The sequence below is a fragment of the Anser brachyrhynchus genome (assembly GCF_964034855.1).
Source record: "Anser brachyrhynchus genome assembly, chromosome: 6".
NCBI classification, from domain to species: domain Eukaryota; kingdom Metazoa; phylum Chordata; class Aves; order Anseriformes; family Anatidae; genus Anser; species Anser brachyrhynchus.
The window spans coordinates 34,551,482-34,574,059 of NC_137700.1; the positions used below are offsets into that span (position 1 = coordinate 34,551,482).

Sequence of the window (22,578 nt, forward strand, 5' to 3'; positions counted from 1 at the left end):
GTCCCTTTGTATTTTACCAGAGCACTAACTCTGCTGCCCTTGGGCTGAAGAGCTCCATTCTGTTGTTCAGTTTTCTAAAGACTCTACAGTCAGTACCTTTTCTTGAACTGTCCTGAAATCTGAAGTCTCACTACATGAGAGGATTAGCCTTCTATGTTTGGGGATATTTCCTTGTCATACCTCTCAAAATATAACATCCTCCTACCATAGAAGCTTTTCTTAATTTCTGCAGATTTTTTTTTTTTTTAATATGAGCATGTGGGAATTGCACTGTTGTTCTGAGCACACCCCAAAAGCAGCAGAGCTCTGGATGCTCACCTGCATAGTGCAGCGCCCATTCATCTTTAGCAGAGCAAGGCTGACAGCTTGGAAAAAAAAAAGTTGGTGGGACAACAGAGGTGGGAATCCAATGTGCAGGGCTATAGATCACCCGACGTGTGCCCAGATCATACTGCCAAAAAGGCTTCTAGCCTTGCAGACATCGTGAGAGCTGGCTAGTCCAAGGAGATGTACAGTAGCCAGTTGAATGCCATTTATAACCAGCCAGTCCCAGTTCCTCGGTATCGGGACTGGTGTCTTTTAGAATATTTATCAGACAGCTGTGAAGCCTTTAGCCTTCCTCTGAAGAGCTGACCATTGTTGGTAGATATGACACAAGTTCTGTTCATCAGTAAGTGAACGTTTATTGCAATGAATGAAATTCATTATGCTGATTAAATAAAATTGTGCTGACTAGTAAATTCTAACAAAATTAACTCATAGTGCCTTATCTTTTCTTTTAAAGTATCTGGTCTTTGAAAGCCTGTTAGCATTTAATCTCTCTTACGAGTTACCTCTGTTTATTTTGTGAAGGCATACCTCAAGGCATCCTGACATCTTGTCTTTGTTCACCTCTTCTGTACCCTGCTTAGTGTTGAAGCTTTCTGGAGATCATGGCGCTGCTCTTCAGCAAGTTGTTCGAGTGTGCTGGAATGCAAAGTGCTTTTGCTTTTATCTAGTACTGTGGAAATCAGTTGAAGTGTTTCAGCATATTTCAGCAGTAAATATGGTATCCTTAAGTTCAGTTACATATATTTTACTCAGTCACATTTGCAAACAGACTGAAGTTTGTGTTTCATGTGGCTCAGTAGCAGAATTGTAGAATTATTAACAAATGAATTTTTTTTATTTGTTTTATTTTTTTTCCCTCTCGAAGTCCTCTTCCATTCAAGCCAAGTTGACTGGAATGTGGATTTTAAAGATATTTAACAGTACCAATAAGCAATTGAATGTGACACCCTGAAATTTAATTCCCTGTAAAGATTTTTAACAAATTCAGGATGTAGCACAAGACCCCCATAGCACAAAATAACGTAAGAATGATGCATAATTATGTTGTTGCACAATCCAAAGTGCTTGCTAATGAGTAGAGAACAATAGTCTTCGTAGAGAAGGGAGACAATAAGCTGTTAATGTATTTATTGTCCCAGCTACTAATATGTGCAAACTTTAGATCATTTAGAGTGGGGTGTGTGTATGTGAATATATGTTATAAATAATTTCTCCCATGTTCTGTTCCAGGACAAGATTAATGTAATGTGCTGGATTTGGCACAGAACCTGAAATCATTTAGAAGATAGAGCCAGTGCAGAACGTGTCAGCTTGCTTTTTTAAGCAGCGTCCATTTATGACAAATTGCAGCCTCTATTTTGTGATCTGAACTGAGAGGCATTTTGCTCACAAGCATTTACGATATAAAATTCCTGACTAGTCATTCTTTCCTTGCAAATCATCCAAGGGGGGAGCCTCCTGCTTGAAAACCTCTGCGTCTGTTATTGTTGTGCTGCTGAGATCTTCGGGTTGCTTTGACCCCTTGGCTCAGGGGGGTGCGGGTGGAGGAGCTCTCTGCAGAGAAGCTGCAGCTCCTGACAGCTTTGGCAGCACGTGCCAGGGTCCCAGGGCTTCCAGCTTCCAGCCACAGAGCCAGGAGCTGAGCCCTGGCTGCGGTCAGTGCTTCAGGGTCCTGTCCCAGCAAGTGTGAGACGGGTCCTGGGCTGCCCAGCTTTTTGCTGGAGACTCAACTGAGCAGTGCCCATAGCCCTATCTGCAGGCAGGGCTCGCCAGATTTGCTGCTTGGTGGTGGAGGACCAGAAGCCTGAAGTTGGAGAGTGCAGACCAGAGCGTAGTGCTCTGGCAGGAAACACTGGGGAAACTGCTGGCACTGCCGTGCCCAGTGGTTTTGCGCCCAATGTTTTTATTGAAAAGGAATCAAGGACTCAGAGGTGAGAAAATGACCTTGATTTGACAAAACACACAATTCCTTTCTCCATCCTTTGTGCTTGTTACTAGAGTGAACCACAGCGCAGCTCTTCTGGGCTGCTCTAATAGAGCAGCAAAGACCAGCTGTAGAGAAGGCGAGCCCTGACCCTGTAAATCGCTACCTATGACCAAACTCTCGCATTTGACCAAACCTCTTGAATTAAGACCTTGTTACCTTTTACAACCTCCCTCAGTCTGCTGAAAGCAGTCAGGAAGGGAGAGGTGGGCCAGGAGATGTCTTTTGGAAGTTCAAGGGTTTGCAGTAGGGGCACAGGGAGACGGTGATGGACAACAGCAAACTGGTACAAACACGACGGGTTATAAAGGCAGCAGGAGATATTTGAAAACAGTGTGCAAAATAAATGGCTTTGCGCTTCATATTTGAACATTCCTCGGGGATTTAAAATAATCTGCAGGGTTAATACGAGAGGAAATAATACTGAATTGCCGAAACGTGAAGCAGTGGATATTCAGTAACGTGCTTGGTCCTCAGGCCTGGCTTCTTGACTTCCTTCCATCCGCCTTCTGCAGATGGGCTTGGTTTGTTTTCTGGGTAACTCGGAGTGTCTCTGGGAGGTTTTCTGGGAGGGTTGGCTGTACGTGTGCAGTCGGTGCTTCCCTTGAAGGTTTGAGCTGCGTGGAGAGCTTGTAAATCTGCAGCCAGCGACGCCGCTGCGTGTTTCTGTAGGCATAGGGATTAAAAGACATACTGGAGAGGCACCACAAAGTTCTGCCGGGCTGTTCTCTCAGAGGCTATATGACTGACAGAGAAGGGTTAAATTTATTTGTCTGTTGAACAGTGATAAACAGTTGTCACTGATAATAAATTATCTAAACTGCAGGTGGTCTTTGGTAATGACAAATGCAGGCTTTATGACCTATGTTCAAGCTAGTAAACACTTCAGTGCATCTCTGTGCTGGCTTGGCTAAAAATAGCCACTAACCCCAGTGAAATCTCCTTTAAGGATTTCTGTACTTAAATAACATTTGTGTTTTACTGTCTGTACCACAAGCAGAGAATGAGTAAGAGGGGAAGATCAAAATAAGTAAAATAATTATGGAAAATAAAAAGAAGTCTAGGGGAGGAGTGATTGCGGCAGCCGTGTGTGAAGGCTGATGGGTAACGCTATAAAGATTTGTTTATATTTCTATCTTAAAATAATGGCAGTGCTGGAAGCAAGGAAGCAATTTGCTTCCCTATAGCATCTGTAAAATCTCAATCCATGAGACTGTCATCTAGTTTAAATTGTTTCTCAGTAAATTATTTTTATGCTGCAGGATAATTGTTTTTGTGTGATCATGATTTCAATTAACTCTTCGAAATCTTAGAGCTTCTGCACATGGTTATTAATTGTAGCTGAAGGCTGAAGAAATGCAACCAGCCCTGGGATAGGCAAGTGGTTCTTGTTTTCAGGGATGTTTCCAGAAGCTGCAGTTACCTGCCTGGTGTATTTGTTTCAATTAATGCCTAGATAATTTTACATCTGTAATGGAGCACCTTTACTTCACCTTACAGAGGGCTTACTGAAACGTGTGGGTAAACCTCCCGCTGGGTAAGCAAGGGTGCTCACCTGATTTATTTATTTTTTTAAAGAAAATACCAGTGTCATGGCTCTGCTTATGGTGGATGCACTTGATTTCTTTGCCGTCCTTTTCTTGGCTCACCCGTAAAAAGTACACTCAATACTTGACAATCCGAAACTGTAAAATGTCTTTAAGCAAAATAACTAAAGCACCTTGGAGTTCTTGAATAAAGAAAGGACTTTGCAGATGACTGAAGCACCGAAGGTTAATTTAGGGGGAGGAAGACCAACAGCATGTATCTTTAATGAGGGAAGTGCAGGCTGAAGTGATTACTCAACCTCTCGTGATATTGCAAGACAGATAGGAGCAGGACAGCAAGGAATTAGTTCTGTGTGCATTTCTGTAGACTTACCAAAACATTTTTGACGTTTTTGCCTTGGCTACTTGGCACTAAGGCAGTATGAAGTTTTTTGGTCTGGAATTGGCCGCCTTGCTTGCCTGGAAGGTACTCTCCACAGGCAAGTAGGGAGGTTTGCAAAGGAGTGGGATGATCTCGCATCTTTATTCAGCACGCCAAGGCTGTTACTCATCCCATGCTGGGAGTGGAAAAGAAGAAAGGTTTCTAAAATTCAGCATGGGGAAGAGTTGAGAGTATTCCTAAACTGCATTTTTTTCTTCTTTTGCATTCTTTATTATGCATTAAAGTTCACCACAACGTCTGGCCCTTGTCTCCTCCGGGTGCCTTATTGTGAAGGTTATGTAGCTGCAGCTTTACGCTGAGATCGTTCCAGAGCCCAGGAAAAATGTATCCATGCTGTCCCTTTTAACGAACACTACGGGATGCCAGTCGCTGTTGACAAGTATGTGGTGCAATGCCCTGTGGATTTCAGTAATCCGTGCTTGCGTTTATCCACAGAGTTATGTCATTATGTCATAAAAGCAGAAGAGGCAATAAATGTTAGTTTGTATAGAGTTAATGTAATTTAATATGGATTCCATACGCTTTACTATGCCCTGTTCTGAAAGCATGTATGTACAGCTATTCTAGCAAGGGCCTTTAAGACAGGTTGCATGAATAAAATTATTTGTGTGCTTTTACCTCTGCAGGATCAGGCTCCAGGTGTTGAACTAATATGTTTATGTTGTGTATTTTTATCGTTTCTGTTGTACGATTGACTATAGAGAATATTTGATAGGGGTTACTTATACTCGGTTATAGTGCTCAGAATAATTTATGTTCCTGTAACTACTTTGAGCAGGAGAATAGAGAGAAAGAAATAGGTTCCTTACATTCTTGCTTGGATTTATGCTTTTTGACTGTTCCAAATTATCTGCTATGCTCTGCAGCCTGTAACAATCACCTGCTGCCCTTCTTGTGGGAATGTGCAATGCAGTTCTGCTAAGTCTTTCTTGACTCCTGGGAAGCTAAAAACAGCTTGCCCATCCACGTGTAAATGTTACACACTGTGGATTGCCCAGGGGCAAGCGAATCCCTTTTTGCATCTGTTTCTGTGAAAGGTTTGATGTTCCAGGTTATTTATATCCTGCAGTTATTGCCAAATATATGATGTAATTTCCTAACTTGTGGCCTCATGACTACTTGCTGATGTTATTCCATTTCACAAATAGCATGAATGAAATACAAACTTCATACACCTAAAAGAAAACTTGTCTCGTCTGCCTCTCCCACCTGTTGTGTCTCTGTACCCACAGACGATGCTGCTGCCACTGCTGGCGGTAGGGATCATGTCACCAACTGCTCCTCCAAGGACAGTTCTCGCATGCATCAGGCTGCAAGAGGTATAAAATGCCTTTTCTCTTTTCTGCTCGTATAAATGTCGTAGGTTCAGCGTTCAGATTCATCCCAAGACGCCGATGCACGTCATTTTATCCATCTGCATATTTATTTCTTTTTGTCCAATGGCCTCACTTTCCTTGAATCGGGGGCAGGGCAATTTGAAATCCGGTGCCCTTGTAAAAACAATAATTTTATGGTTTATAGCTGCGTGGCGTGTGCACGGTAGGCTAAGCTGATTGGTAACACCAGGGTTTCCCGTGAAGCTGGTGGGATTGACAGCCACAGCTTGATGATGAAGACAGATGGAAATCTGCTGTGTCTGCAGGCGGTCATGCCCAGCAGGTTTTAAGGCTGCAGCTATGTGAACACCAGTCGCACAGCAAAGTCAAGGCCCCAAACCCCTGGTCCCTGGAACTAGTGGGATACGAGGGAATGAAAACAGCTTTCCCTAAATGCCTGTTATTGTTAGGTTTCTTGGCTTTGTTGCTCAGGAGGGCTAGTGCAAAGATGCTGTTATTAAGATAAGCTGCAATTGGTGTGGCAATCGCATCGAGGTGTGAAGTCTGGATACATTTCTCTTTTGTTTCTGTCTTTCTTAAACAGCTTCAGCCTGCTTCCACAGTGAAAAGCAAGCAGATATTTAGTTCACCTCTTGTTGACTGCATGGCTGAGTGTGTGCATGAAAAATCTGTTGTCACTCAATGTTGCTTGTCCGGGATGACAGTCACCTCGTCCCATGAGATGGACTGGCTGCAGGGATTTGTCAGTGGTTGTGCTTGGTGGATCACAGTTCTCTCCTGAGGTATTGGAAATGCCCTAAGTTTCCCTTCATCCCAGGCAAGTGTTCCTGCTCATCCTGAAGATCGCCAGGATAGCCTGGTGCTGTTTTCTCCAAAATCAAATCATATTTCTGCTCAGCGTGATACATGCTCCTATAATTTTTAAATTGTTTTAAGGTATTGCAGGACATGTGCTGTGTGAATGTGAACCACACAAAAAGATTATGACAGCAGTATTGTGCACAGTATTGCAATATTGAAAAAATACTTCTCGGAGTGCTTTGATTTTAATCAATAGGAATAAAGTTTCCCTTATTCCTCTGTTTCTTTTAATATAGGTGCCCATAAGTGACACTGTGTTCCAGCCATGAACAGGAAAATGTTGATTCATACCCATCCCTCATCTGCAAGAGCATTTTAAAAAGATATATTTTTCTCATTTTCCTTTACATTCCATGTATTTTGTTCAATTTTTGCTTTCCACCAGTTTTAAATCAAAGTATGGACTATGTCAGTAGGAAAATGCATGTTTAATTTCTTTATATTTGCCTGCTTTTCTATAACATACGGGTACAGTCAACAGCCATCCCTTAGTTCTGGTAGCCTGCTCTAGCCTCCCGATCATCACCTAACTTTAGGTTCGCAGGCTGGGCCTTCTTACCTTTCTACTCCTATCCACATATGTTGTCTGCAGAAGTAGCTAAGAATAAAATCCTGCTGTTGTTCTTAGTTTTGATCTCCTTCCAAAAGACAGTTGTCAGGAGAAAGGAAGAAAAACAGGAGGCAGCTGATAAACTGCTTCCTTATAAGCCAACAAAATTCGTTCCGTGATAGTGCAGCAGAAACAAGTCCCTGGGAGGGTGTAAATGTGGTCATGGCTCTGGCTTTGCAGATGCGCGCAAGAAAGCCATGCCCTGCAGGTAGGCATGTAGGGGAAAGATCCTTAAGGTTGCCTTAGACTGCAGGGATTTTTCCAGCTACAACTCTGGGCCACGATCCAGGGAGATGAAGAGCTCTCTCCATGTGGCAGCCTGTACCTCACAAACTGGAAGATGAAGCCTGTTTGGACACTACAAGAAGTAAATAGGAGGAAGGCATTGAATCTGCATTTAATTTATAAGATTATGCCCCATTGCTAAGTTGAATGTACGAGCTGAACTCAGCTTGCTGTGAACAAATTTATCCCTTATTATAAAATACTTGGAAGAGAAATTGCTCACATAGCACTGAGGGGCCTGTGGAAGACGAGCAGGAGAGAGATGATATTTTTTGGCAATTTTAAGAAAGGCTGTGCGTTGCTGAAACCTCGGGGAAATTGTCTGTGTCACCGGGGTGGTAAAACTCATGGGATACTTCAGTAGTTGAACCACTGCTGCATCCAGTTATCTAGATTGAACGGTGGCTTTGAGCAGTAGATGCAGCTCCTAAGGGAAGCTTGCCCAGGCCTGAAGGTGGCCAGTTTACATCTGCCTAAGCTAGGGCTCTGTCCTCGCCTTTCAGTACAGTGCCCATTCATTCCTCAGACTTCCAAACACACTGCTTGTTTGTATGTGTGGTGTAAGGAGTTTGCTACAGGGCGCGTTCTGTAACTTCCCTCTCCGCTCCCATGGCCATCCATAGTTTTAGAAAGGGTGAGCACAAAAAATGAAGAAATGATGCTATGTGTTACAGCATTAAGGAATGAATGAGTAACTCATAGCCACTGAGTTTTGACTGCATGAGGATTAATCTGATAATCAAGTTCTGGAAAATAATCCATTACAGATCACTGAATAAAACCAGAGACTGGTGGGAACTAGCCCATTGTGCGGCAGTATGTGGGAGGAAAATAAAAACAGATATGGAATATTTAAAAATAGGCCATTCAATATACCAGAGATCTGATGCAGCCAATTGGAGCACACTTAGCATTGCTAAAAATGGACAATCTTTTAATACAAAAACCAGTGCATGCAACACCAGCTGAATCTATTTCAGACGTCATGAGCAGGGATACAGATGAATTGATCAAGGGAATGAGATTTGGTGGTTGCCTAGGGACCGGTGAGCGTGACCTACTTCGCTCCGAAGAGCCATATGCTGGTTTATATGGGCAACTTGCTGATCTGGTGCTTCAGAAGGGTGAAACTTTGTCACTCTGGGGAAAATTTTAGATCAAAGTTGACTGAGAAGAAAAAAAAAGAGAAATGTGTAAATTAAACTGGGATTTTGTTTTTGTTTAGAAGCATTTGCAAAGTATCACTGCATTCATTCCCCTCAATAACTGAAAAATCAACAAGGCATTCTGGTAGTGAAGGTAAAAATGAAAGAATTAAAACTGAGGTTGATGGTAGAATTTAAATGGAGAAGAATGATGCTAGTGAAGAGGGAGACCCAGTACCAGTTAAAGACTAAAGTGGCTAGAATTGATGTAAAACTACAACTAGTTATTAAATACTTCACTTTCTAACAAATACTTCATTTTTCTATTTGGAAAGTAGCAGGATAACCTAGTTGTATCATGTGAAGCTGAAGTAATTATTTAATGAGTTATTTAATTATTTAATTTAAATTATTTAATTAATTTAATTATTTACTAAGATAGTGTTTATCTTAGTAGAACTGCACTGAGAATTAACCAGTCTGGTTAGCTGCACTGGGGAATCCTGAGAGTTGGATCCAAAAGTACCCTAAGGTGATTGTCCTCCTGTTAGTTTCAAAAAATCATGGAAAGTGGGAATAAATCCAGACCACTGAAGAAGCGCTAACCACTGAAAAACGGTGACTGGGATGGTCCATGTAGCTGTAGTGCAGCTTGTTCAATGCCAACATGGGACAAAATAACAAGAATTTTTAAGATGAATTCCATTCATAAAGACTAAAACAAGCAAGCAAGCTTCAAAGGTAGAAATATAATTATTTCAGTCAGCATAAACTTCTGTTAAAAAGAGTTTGCTGAATGTTTTTTTTTCTTTGAGATTTTTAGTTTTGTTTGATAAAGGTCAGTAGATAGATTGTAAAATTTAATTTTTGCAAGGTATTTTGCTTCATAACTCCCAGTCTTTTGATTTTTAGGGAAAAAACAAAAAAAAAACCACCAAAAAACAGTGTTAGAGTGATATTTAAATTGCTGGGTTAAAAAAAGTCTGAAAGCTGTAGGGAATTTCCTTCAAAAGGGGTCTTTTTGGTGGGATACCAGAGATTTGGAAACAGTCTTATTCAGTATTTTCACAAAGTTTGGAGTAAAGTTGCTGTTCACTAGTGCCATAAAGAATACTGCCGTGTTACATAACAATAGGACTGCAACTTCCATTTGTGTAGCAAGTTGGGTCCTTGTTAGCACGAAACACTCTAATGCCAAATCTGTAATAGTAAGTTCGGAAATGGATATATAAATTAGGATCCAAATACAATTCCACATTAATAGTAAAGGAAATTAGCCACTGAAACCAACCAAAAGGAGACAACTCAATTAATTCTCTGCCTCTTGACTAAGTTAGATCAAGACTGCAGCGTTGCTCAGGCAGTCTTGCTTTTAGGCGAGCACACGTTACTGGGGTAGCTGGGGGAAGCACCCCATGCCGTGGCACACAGGGTAATGCAGGGCGACCTGGTGGCTCTTCCCAGCCTTGAACTTCACAAAACCGTGATTTTTGTGTAGAACCAGGAGAGGAGAGGAGGAAAAGGCAATGAGGTAGAGGGTCAGGGCTGAACCAAAACTTGCAAGGAGAAGAAAAAGTCTGAATAAGTATTTTCCAGGGAGAGACAGGAAACCTAAATTGCATTTCTCTGTCGGGGAGGCAGTGAAAAGGTGAGAATGGGAGAAACAGCAAAAAGTGGTGTAAATCTCTCATTATCCCTAACTGCTTTCCTTCATCCCCTGTTTTGATTTCCAGTTCGTGAGCAAAGATTTTCTATGATATCCCGTTTCTCTTCCTTTTAAAGTCATTGGAACAGCCTAATGACCAGCAGCCAGAACTGCAGAGTGCCTCTTCATGCCACGCCGTAGTGTCCTGTTGTGTTGCCAATACCTGTGTCAGAATTAAAGCCTGGACAGGTTGGGGATGGCACGGATTTGTCTGTCTTGCTAAAGCAAAGCAAGCGTTGGGTGAGGAATGCGGAGATATTTGACAGTTCAGGTATGCCGGCTTCCAGACTCTCAGACAGAAGCTAACTTGCAGTGATTTGTTGTTGCCAAAAATAGAATCGTCCACAGACCAGTGAGCTGCTCCCAATGGGGTGTAATTAGAAAGGTCACAAGTCTGTGAGTTTGTCTGGATCATGTGTGTTCACTGCCTCAGTATCGGAGACTTGTCTATAATTTCCTCTCTGGGTGAAGATCTTTAGGTTCTGTAAGGGCACTTGTATTGAACAAGTGGACATCACATAAATACTGTATACGACTCAGCTGTCATATGTTGACTTTGATATTGAGGAGGCTTATAACTTAATGGAGTGTGAAGAGATGCTTATCTAGCTCATTTTGTTCATGCTGGAAGATTAGCTCCTCTATACTGAGTGTGCGTACATGTCACCGCTAGGATTCTTGCTTTCTTTTCCTGAACACTTTATCCTACAATAAGAGTGGAGCAAATGCTGTTCAGGAGTAAGTGTATAAATATAATACCGTACCACAGGACTTCATTGACTTGGGACAAAGCCTGAATCCACCACAGAATTTCAGTGCTGCTTATACTGGAAGCAACAGAAGTGGTTATTTGAGTTATACCACTGGCTTAAACCCGTGATTAGCCCACTGAACATGAAAACACGTTTCATTGCCCTGGGAGAATTAGTGGGTAAGCAAATAACCACAGGGTCTTCTATTAAAGCGTATCACAGTTTTTTCTTTGGCAAGATTTTAGCTCTAATCGTGGTTGGTAATGCTGCTTGGAAGATATTGAAATATCTTGGGGGGAGGGGTTATAAAAATTCAGCAATGAAATCTTAAATATGTGAGTCTGATTGGGTTTTAGTTTCAATTTTTGTGAAGGGGAATGTGTGTTCATAAGCTGTTAATCAGATCGCAATCAGCAAGGTTTCTCTTTACTTCAAGTAAAGCAAGTTACGCTGGGCTGAGCAGGAGCCTTGGGCTGAAATTGTCCCGGTGATATGGAGGAGTTTGAGCTTTTGGCAAGGATGTAGATGTGAAGCAGTGGGAAACCGGTGGGCTTGGCCCAGGGAATGAGAGGTGAAGTGTTTGCTATTGGTTAGCCAAACAGGTAAGGTGGAATTCAGAGCTCCGAGACCTTTCATAGGTACCACCTCGATGTTCTTGTTCGGCTTCTTGAAAACTTTAAAATCTTTGGCACGCCCCCCTTCTTAATAAGGACATAATTTGTAGGCTTCAAGCAAGCTCCTCTTCTTCCTCGTGACAATGCTATGAGCATCTAAAGGATGAGAAGGTGGTATAGGTTCTAACAGGGTGGCAATGGGTGACTTAGGTCATAAATTGAGCAGGTGTAGACAGTGAAGGTGCAAATGCCCTGACCTTCAGAGAACATCACGGTTTTACAAAGTCTTGTCCCTCAAAATGGGTGAAGCTATCGTAGGTAACCAGTGCTATGTTGTCCGCAACTACACCACATGTTCTACACATAAGCATCGTTTTGAGAATACAGTCATCTTAATGTAGCTTGCCTATGTGTCTCTTAATCTGTGTGTTGTATCTGTGGTTTATATTTAGGTACACCTATGTACATGTGTTTATTTCATTGTGGCTGCCTTTTTGCCATTTCTGCTCTACCTCTGCAGCTTCTTAGAAGTACTTGTCCTAATTTCAGTTGCTCACTTTTGTGAACATTGAAAAATAATAAGGAAAAGAAAATCTCTTAAAATAACAAGCAGTATTTAAAACTTTTATTCTGGGTAGAACATTTCTAGTGTTCGCTTAATCTGTACGCATACTCTTGATATCAACTTTAAGTGGGCTCAGCTCTTTCACCGCTCCAAAGATAGACTTCTTGTTATAGGACCTTCTGCAGTTGCCCTGGCTGACATCAGGTGGGTTGTCAAAATGTATGGTTTTTCTCTGTTTCTTAATAATTTTTTCCTAACTTTTTTTTCTGGGTTCAAGCAAATCACGCTTGACCAGATATTACACTGCATCCAGCCCATCTGCATGGCAGCTACCATTTTGCTGTTAAGAGATACCTTTTTCTTTCCTTTTTATTTCTGCAGTTAATTGTTGCTATAAGTTCCTGTTGGGCCTTTTGAAAAGTAGAAAAGGTCAAATACATGTACAGAATACTTCAGAATTACAAGGAAAAAAAAAGACAAAAACAAAAACCAAAACGACAACAAACGAGTCTATGACACTGTTCAGCTGAAGAGAAGATGTATTGTTCGTAAGCATTTTCCCTCACTGCAATGCAAGTCCCATGCTTAACAGAGGGGGCACAAGGGCAGCACTGTTTGCTAGTCATGGCACAAATCACTGTCCTGAACCATCCAGCACCCTGTAGCAATGCAGAGGCGATTGCAGGCAAATTGCTCCTTGCAAGCAATTCAACTGCTGCTCATGAGAAACAGAACTGCAGTAGCAGTTTGACTTTTATATAAATGAAGCATGGTCAGAAGACATTTCTGGTCAGGCTTTGAGTCGTGAAGATTTCACACTTCCACGCTGCACTGTGCGGATGCCAAAATACTGATCGTGAATGCTAGCACGAAATTCCCAGAGGGCTGGTGCTCAAGTGCTGGATGGAAGTTATGAGACTTGTACAGATGGTCGCAAGGTGGTTTTTAAGTCATTTTTTGGAGTGTGAGAGCTGGCAGCAAAATTATTTTGGAATGCTCTCTGGAAGAAAGATGTGATATGGAACAGATTTCTCTGTGCTGTTACAAGTTAGTACAATATTAATCTAATTTAATTAGTATTATATAAAAAGAGATTGTTTTGTGCTTCCTCATTTCTTTTTATGAGCCTCTGGAACACCACAAGGCATAACAGTGTGTTTAGAGATGAGCTTCATTCGTGTGCTTCATAGTGAAGAGAAGGCACTTACGGGACTGACTTCCTCGCTGCTGTGAATGGTACAATTTCACTGAAATTATGGCCACTTAAGCGTTGTTAAATGTGATCAAAATGCTACTCTGGCAAACCTTTGCTCACCTTGGACCTGATCCAAAGACCAGTCAGGGAACTGGAAACACTTATTCCAGTCAGTGTTCTGGATCAAACCCTTTATGAAAATAATTTTCTTATCTCAATTGTTATGGCTTCACGTGACCTCTAAATTGCTGGGAGCTGATATCCATAGATGAAACATGATTTAGCAACGTGCCTTACAAGAACTGGGATGTGGAGCATTTTAAAGCTTTCTTAATGCTTAAATGATGAGCATTTAAGAGCTCAAGAAGGGAGATTCAGAGCTTTTCAAGGGCTCGGCAGCAGGAGGGTGTTTTTCTGAGGAAGAAAATCTAAATTGAGATAAAATCCTGTGTCCCAAGGTGTTGTCCAAATCATGTGCTGTAGCTTGCTTCCCTTTCTGGTAATACTCTTTGACACACTGTCAGCAACGCCAAGTATGTTTTTCCCTTCCTCACCCTCTATGTGTCAACACATTTACAGCTGTGATTAAGAATTCTCTGTTTTAAGTTTCATACATTTTTGGATTATATTACACTGAAATAAGCCAGTCTTCATCTGATAGTGCGAAGCTGCATGTACATCCCACTGCTTTTTCATAATAAAAGAGCTTTGAGAATGAGCCATGTGTGAAATAATAATGTCATACGTGTACATATACCTATGGAAAAGGTTGATGAGAAAGCTAAAGACGAGTGTAGCTGAGCTGAGTTTACTCCTACAGCATGCTGGAGAATGCCATAAATGTATTCACAAATTCTTTCAATTCTGGAGTGAAGCCGGAGGGTCTGTAACAGTGACAAGTGAAGATTTACTGCCATCTACTGTGCAGCTGGGCACTGGTTATGCATAACGCATTAGAAAAAAAAAAAAAAAAGTATATATTGTTTTGGAGGGGGGTATTGGTTAGGACTTAAGTTGTTATCCCAACAGCCTGCGAGGTTTTCAAGTTCTGCTTCTGTGATGGACGGGTGATGGCGCAGGGCAGGAGCTGGTGCGTTAGATGGGGCAGTCTGCATGTCCAGAGGCTGGGTGCAGCCCTGCATCCTCCAGCACTGAGTTGGAGCTGCTGATGCTCTGGGTTTGTGTAAGGGTACGGTCCTTCACGTGCTAGAAGAACCTGCGGCTGTTGGCAATGGATCTGATTATTATTATCTTCATAAGGTAGGTAACTATCTTAAAAAGCCTGCTGTGGATGTTACCTTTTACCAGATTTTTTTATAGCCTTTTCCCCAGAAGTAGGGATACCTTAAAATTTCTGTTCAAGATAAATGGTAAAACACAGTAGGGGAAAAGCGAGGTGTTTCAATGCTGTAGTAGGGAGGTGAAGCCTTGAAAGTAGGTTCCTATCAGCTACTGCCCTCCTACGTGTAACAAGGAGCCTTTTGAACTTATCTCATGCGCTTTTTGCCATGATATGCGACCTGTTACTGCAACACAAATCTCTTCTTAGTACATAACTGACCAGGCTTCTGGGCACTTTTGTCTCCAGCTGAGGCCGCAGTTTTTTTCACACAGATCAGGAACCAGCCCTTCGGACTGCTGAATTCCTGCCCTACTCCCGAGTCAGCTGCCTTCCTCCTTACACCTTCCCCTTACACCTGTTGTACTCTGTGCTCAGCTTCCTGGCTTTTTCCTTCCTTTTGCTAGATGAGTTCCTGTAAAGCTGCAGTAAATTCTGATAGCAATAATGCTAACTATAGCAGGAAGGAACACAAGTACATCCCTAGTGTTAAAGAGGATTTCTTTCTCACTTTTCCAAGACTCTGTTACAGAGAGGTAACTTTTTAAATTCTGTAGAAAAAGAAAATTGCATTTCTCTCCTCTTACCCCTTCAATGATCTTGTATTATCGTGGCTCTAGCAGTTCACTGTGGTTAGAGAACATTTCCACAGGGATAAAATGTCCGTTTTCTAGCTGAAGCCATGCCCATCGTTTGTAGTGTTGTGTGATGTGGTTGTGCTATTTGTAGTCTGGAAAAAAGCACGTTATAAAAGCATATATAAAGCATGTTAATGAAAATCCCACTACTTCTACAAAACAGATCCTGGGAGACTAATGAAGTATTCAGGTCGTGGTGAATGATGGTGTGTGAAAAGGCGGATTTTCTGGCTCAGTGTTAGGAGGCCTGTTCAGCTTTATCATTGTTAAGGCTTTTAGCTGTGGCATTAGGGTTTAGGGGGAAACTATAGAGTAACTATTACATTATTAAAATATTTTGCTCCTAGTCTATCAAAAGAACAACTCGGGACGCCAACAGTAAATAAGTTCCTAAGATAATGGCAGGGCTCTTGTGCTTTCAGGTTATACATGAACAAGACGTACCAGAAATAGTTGTTCCAGGACATGGAATAATTTTTGCTGGACTACTCCTAATGCTTCTCCAAAGTGACAGATACTTCTAATGGCATTTGGGTTTTCACATTCAAAAGAGTGGTGTGAAACGCATTTCTGTGGGAGGGGGTTCTTACAGCACGAGAGCCCTTCTGCTCCTCTCGTCTCCCTTGCTGTGAGCCCCGCTGCCGTCATACCTGCGGGTCCCCCGGAGCATATCGGGTGTCGCAGCATCCAGATGTATAAGTGGGACGAGGATTCTTCCCTCGGTGGAATTTGGCTTTTTGGCAGGCACTATAGGCAGACAGGTGTGGGCAACTTTGGAGCTGGCTTTAGGTCCGCTACTTGATAGGGCTGCTAATGAGCTGTTTTATGCTTCCTTGCTGTAGTGGATGATGTTGTAATTCCGAGGATGGGCTCGGGTTTCCTTTTGGGAGTATTGTCCGCAGCTCCTCAAGAGATCTCTGCGCAGGATCTTTCATGGAGCTGTAGTTAAAATCTTTTCTGATGCTCACATATAGTTATTCTTTTAATAAATTGGAGTGCCCACCCAGATGCTGGTATGCTCGAGCATAATGCGCTGAATTATTTTCTTCATGCCTGACGGGAAGGAATTCCACAGCATAATCGACTGCACAGGATGCCGGTGCAAATGGTGAAATGTCCTTTTAGAGTCAGAGACACAGCGCGAGAGGGGCCGCAATGAGCCTGTCTGAGGTTTACCAGATCCTGCAGCTCGGGAGGTGTGGGAGCTCTCTGACTGCACACAGTACCTGTAGCTGAAAACGAGCTGGGGGAGCAAAGTAAGCATCCTCCTTGGGTCTTCAGCAGTTTACAGTGACCTTGTCTTGGAGTTTATTTTGAGTACATACTTGAGAAGTCAATTAAAATGAGGAAGTCTTTCTTGATATACATATATTTTAAATATATCTTAATCATAAATCATAAGATACACCTGAATTAGTTCTATGTAATTCTCAAAGAATGACGGCTTTAGTTGGTGTTAGTCTATCACTGTGCGCTTGTTCATGTGCAAATTTTGGACTGAATTTTGTATTGTAAATGCACTGAGGCTCCTGTGTGAGCATCAGTGGTGTCTCATCAGATCTCAGATATGTTACAGCAAATTCCCAGCAGAGGCTGAGCCTGTACTGCTGAGATCGATAAGTATTTCGTCTTCGGCCAAGACAAGTGGTAGGGCAAGAATTCAGCCTGCAATGCTTTCTGTATTTACTTTTATTTTCTAGTTGAAAGCCATGACAAAACATATTGGACATTAAATTTTAACTGAAACGCAGCTTTAGAAATAAATCCTAGATTTTGCACATGAGGCCTAGGGAAACCTTTATGACCTTTTTTTCTTGTTTTTGTTAAGCATTTTTTGCTCTTATATTCATTGGCATTTTTAAAGGAGATGGACTGTTACTTTCAAGGGAATAGACTATGTTTTGTTTGCAACTTTTTACAGGATTCCCCAGGTGTCTGCTGTAGATTTGTTCACAACAGCTTTCTGTACACTTAAGAACTTCCCATGTGCTCTTTTAAAGCAAGTAATCGTGTTCAGATGGTATCATTCCTGCATGACATTGTCTGCATTGCCTGCAAGCTGTAATCAAATTCTCTTGCAGTTACAAGCTGAGGCCACCAGTATGTAAAGGTGAGCACATGGGAGGAGGTTGACTTCATACGCATCCTTCTCTTGACATATGCTACAATTTTGAAATGATGTCTGAAATATCTTTGAGTATCTCGGAGTGGTTCCCCACAGCTCTGCTTCTCTGTTCATGATTATTTGGCCATTTGCTTTCTGACACTGGGGAGAAGGGAAATATTAGTTGAGGGAATTTGAGATGGAGGGAAAAGGGTCCTTGAATTTCAATGCACTTGTACTTGTGAGGAGCAGGTGGAATCCCAAGCTGATAAAGTGAGAAAGAAAAGAGCGTTGCCAATGCTGTGAAGGGTTTGAAGGTGAGGACTAAGATCGTATCCTTCACGCCCCGGGAATTACTCAGCTATTAGAAGAGGGGGGGACATATGTGCTGCAACTCTGTTATGGGTTGAAGGGGTTGGGGCCATGCAAACGATATGAAGGGATGGGTGTCCCATTAATTGAGACAGGTGATGCGGGTTAAGTTCTAGCTGTAGCTTGAAAGGAAGAGGCTGTGGATAGAGAAGTAGCAAAATGTGATAGCCAGATGCTGGATGGGAAAGGAGAGGATGTGTAAGGGTGGCAGGGTAGAGAAGAGGGCAGACAGATGGGAGGAAGACCAAAAGCAAGGGAAGGCCCAAAAGATGCCTTGTCAGAGAAGGGAGATAGGTGGTCAGAAGTGTGAGAAACTGCTAGGAGGTCAGGGGAGATGCAGCAGCATTCTCTCTGCTCTGTATATTTATTGAAACTATTTTAATATCAGTTTGGGAATACATACATTGACCTGATATCATTTTCCACCTGTCTTCGTAGAATCATAGAATGTCTTGGGTTGGAAGGGACCTTAAAGATCATCGAGTTCCAACCCCCTGCCATGGGCAGGGATGCCAACCACTGGATCAGGTTGCCCAGGGCCTCATGAGTCAATTCATCTGTCCTTAGCTTGGTCGAGAGAAAGATGGAGAGAATGCAAGAATGGTTTTATTTTTTATTTTTTGTTTTGGTTTGGTTTTGGTTTTGATAGTTTGAGAAAGTTTTATTGCACAGGCTGACCATGAGGCTCCTATTGGGTTTCTAACATTCTGAAGTTGGACATCCCCATCTAGTGGTTGTTCCATCTCCATTCACATAGTAATTGTCTGCGGAGAAAGATGCACACCTTGCATGCACACCCAGCAGAAACCAGTCGTAGCTTCCTGTTGTCTTGGTGTTTTCCTTGTTTATGTCTTACACTGCTCTGAATACAGAACAAAATATTTACAAAATTTTTCTAAAAGGAAAATCAGCATTTTTAACCGTATTTTTTTTGTAATTCCTATTACAAAAATTTGCAATTTTGTACTTTGTAATTTTGTATTACAAAAATTTGTGATTTTTTACGCTTTCTATGTGGAAAATAAATTGCAGCTATATTGGAGGGAATTATTTTACCACTGCTTATGACACATCAAATGCTCGTGAAAATGTTTTTCATCATGACCAGATGCAGACTGAGAAAGTAAAGCAGGATGTTCGTTTGTTAACAACAAAGGACAAAAAGAACAAGTTACCACACAGTACAGTGCTTTGTGAATTAAATTATTACATTAAAGTAAAAAATCAGTGGGGCCTTGTAGCATACGTAACAATGCAGCATCGTATTTCTACCGCCCTCTGTGACCTTTGGGAGAAAAACCTAATTCTTTGTTTTCCTTGCTGCAGTCCTGCTCCCTGCAGGTTTCAGCCCACCTTTGGGGTTTTGGCCCGTGCTGCTGATGGAGCTGGTGCTTGGCTGAGTCAGGAGCAGTTTGAGGTCGGTGTTTGGGGTTTGTCCTGGTGGGTGCAGCCCTGGTGCCCCCCCCCAATTCCAGCAGAAATAGTGCCCACACACACGGGGCTGTCTCGACCCAAGGCAGGGAGATGTTTTTAGTGCTGCTCAGGACTGGAAAGGGAAACGAGGAGGGCAACACCCTTGTTACACAAAACAGTGAGCGTGTGCCAGGCTGGATGTGACAAACCCAGCTCCTTCCTTGCACTGTGCTTTCTCTACACGGGTGTGTTACTCGTGGTGTCCCCCGGGCACCGGAACGTGGCTAAAGACGGCTCCAGCACGTGCTGGGAGGCTGGGTCCCGGCACGGAGCCGCTGTGCTGGGAGGACACGGGGTGCCCCGGGCTCGGGGTCCCACCTCTGCAGGAAGCGCCTCCTTTTCCTTCCTCCTGCTGTCGTAAGCACTCGCAGTGGGAACTCTCGGCTTGGTGATAAAATCCTTGGAAGCAGAGCCAGTGTTTTCAGCCTCTAAGTAATTAGTTTATCTCTAACTGGCTTGTGCAGGAAGGTAATTGCATCCATGTGGACAGAGCTATGTTACAGGCACTAATCCTGCGGGCAAAGAAATCTCTCATGTGGATTTGACTGCATGAACGGAGACAAAATTTTGTATTTCTTGGTCTTTGTCTTAACACCTTTGCTTCTCTTGTTGAGGACCCTTTTGATTTCTCTACACAGATACGTTTTCAGAGGCTGCAAGGTTACCTATCTGATCCCTCTCCCTCACTAATCCTCGCGAGGGCCAGCCAGCGTTTGCTGTGTGCCAGGTAATGCCGAGCTGAGCCGGGCGCACAGCCCCCTGGCAGGTTGGGGTGGCATTAGCCACCCAGCTTCCCACGTGCGGCACCAGGGCCTGTCACCACACCTGCGAATAAGTGTGTTCCCGCTGGGTAAACTGAGCGCTCGGGTTCTCCATCTGAAAATCTTGCTTGGTTCTTGAATGTCGGGGAAAGAAAATTGCCTGGTGGCATCTCTGGTTGCTGGTCAGCAGCTCGGGCACACGGAGGAGGAGAAGGCTGCTGCTCGGCCCTGGGCATCCCCAGCAGCGCGTGGCCGTGCCCAGCCTGCAGCCTGTAGGTTGCACCCAGTGGGTCACTCGCCTGTATTTCTTGTTCGAGGTGCTGGTGCAAATATTCAGGTGGAATTCTGAGAACTTCCCACTTTTCCATCTTCCTCAAACGACTATTTTAATGTTTCATATATATTCATTTTTCATAAGATCTTTTTAGTGGAAGTGCCCTGCCCAGGCACTTTCTGTTCCCATAGCAGAGGCAGAACTGGTTCCACAGCAATAATAAGCATCTGCTTCTTTTTTTTTATTATTATTATTTTCTGTTCTTTTTTTTTTTTTCTTCCAGCTGTTAGAAACCAAAAAGCCATTGGGTGGCAGTATCAGCCAGTGAGCATCTCAATTAATTGCTGAGCTAAATGGTAAGAAAGATTTGAAACGACAAGTTTAAGTGTCTTTATATGGAAAGATGAATCAGTTTGTATTTGAAGAGGCTTTCTTTAAGGCCAGACATATGTTCTGAAAAAAAATCTATGTATCTCTATGTATCTATATAGATATATAGATATTTTTTCTTTTTTAGAAGGGCAGCAATAACAAAGCAATCAACTTTTGGGAAGGTAGTTACTACTATTGCAGTTAGTAATGAAACAACTGAGGGTTTTTTTGAAGGACTTGTCAGTAAAGAGTCAGCTGGTGGCATTGCTTTGTTGTTAAATTAGTTATTCTGATTCGCAGAGCTTAGACCTGACCTTCTGTTTTTACATGGTAACCTTTGGATAAATTTCTTCAAAAGCAGAAGTCTTCATTTGTCATCTCAAGGGTTTCTTTTCTTTTCAAAGCCCCCGTGAGTGGAGTACAAAGCTAACTAGATGCTAAGGATAAGAGAAACTGCTGTACAGGAGCTGTGTGCGTTGCGCTGTGAGCCTTGAGCCTGTGCTTGCACGGGGGCTGCTTGAGCTCGGTGTTCCTGAGCTCTGCACGCACATCAGAGCCACAGCATCTGAGCTTCACATCATGACTTTGTATCGCCTTTTATTCTTTTATTTAGTTAATATAACACTCATGTGTACAGCTTTATGACTGAAAATAGCACTTGTGATGACCAACAGTTTAATTCTCCATTTAGAGGCAGCAGACTTAAAGAATCACTATATTTGTAATGATGTAAAAGTTTCCAAATTGGCTAGGAGTGGCCCCTTCAGGCTCTATTTCTAGCTACGTTTGTGTTTTCTGTAATGGTTATTTTTGTAGTGGTGTATCATGTCAGCTCAATTATAGACATTTTCACGGATCTGCTGTTCTCTACATTCAGGTTAACTCTCAGCACTCTCGTTCTATGTTCAGACTGGCAAGATCATGAAAACCACAGGCCAATTTTGACTTGTTCCTAATATCCTTTACTTCCCAAACCCCATCCAGACAGGAACGTTTTGTGTGGTACCAAAAAAAGCTGCACGATCATGTTGTTCCTGTCTTGCTTTCAAGCGCACCAGATAATGCCACTTGTTTAAGCTTAGTCACGTCTGGGGGAATGTCAGAAGTCTGCATCACATGAGCTCCTGCTCAGATTTCCCAGCCTGTATCAGCATGTTTTCCTTCACAGAAGCGGGGTAGGGATGTTATTAAAATGGCTCATCCTATGTGTTAGTATTGATATTTAAACCTTAGTCTTATTCTTGTGATTTTCATGCAGCATTTCACCTTTGTATTCTGCTGCTTTATGTGAAAATACTTTTTTTTTTTTTCGTTGTTGTTTTTTCCCTTAAGGTGGGCATTTCAGGAGGAAGAACACACATTCTAACCAGTCACCCTGCTTGCATTCCAGCTGGCGTCTTCACTTTCTGCTCAGCCGCAGACTTACCACCTCTGAGCAGCTTTGAGCCTGCCTTTGGCTTCTTTTTCAATATGTCGTTCCTCTCGCTGTGTGATCTGTTTGTAGACTTGGTGTTCCTTGTTCCCTTCCCTCCTTGGATCAGGAGGCCAGGAGGGCTGTCAGCATGTCCTCGCTCATGCTCCAGACCTGCAGCCTTCCCCAGCGGGATGGTGCTGTGCCCGGGACAGGGGAAGCACCCGCTATGCTCTGTTTTTGTTCCCTACTGCCTCCGCGGTGCCTGTGATAAACGCACCACATACAGAACCCGAGATGCTCCAGGCTGGGCAGCTCTTTGAGCCTTTCCTTTCCAGCATCGCTTTCTGAAGCTCGAGAGCCACAGCACTCAGCCCACCGGCTGTGCAAAGCCTGCAGAGAACGGGAGATGAGGAGCCCCGAAGGCCGGCAGCACGCAGGCGCTGGGCCATCGTTCACCTT

At 42.8% G+C, this 22,578-nt stretch overlaps 1 protein-coding gene across 15 annotated transcripts in view; it reads left to right on the forward strand.

The window, feature by feature from the left end:
- RBM20 (RNA binding motif protein 20) overlaps positions 1 to 22,578 on the forward strand; it is a gene marked incomplete at its 5' end in the record, with an annotated part of 125,285 nt that overhangs the window by 62,370 nt on the left and 40,337 nt on the right. The window contains one exon of one of the 15 annotated variants that reach the window (XM_080597387.1): positions 20,672 to 20,689. The exons of the other annotated variants lie outside the window; for them this stretch is intronic. Of the gene's footprint in view, positions 1 to 20,671; positions 20,690 to 22,578 lie in introns of those variants that run through there. 15 annotated transcript variants of the gene reach the window in all.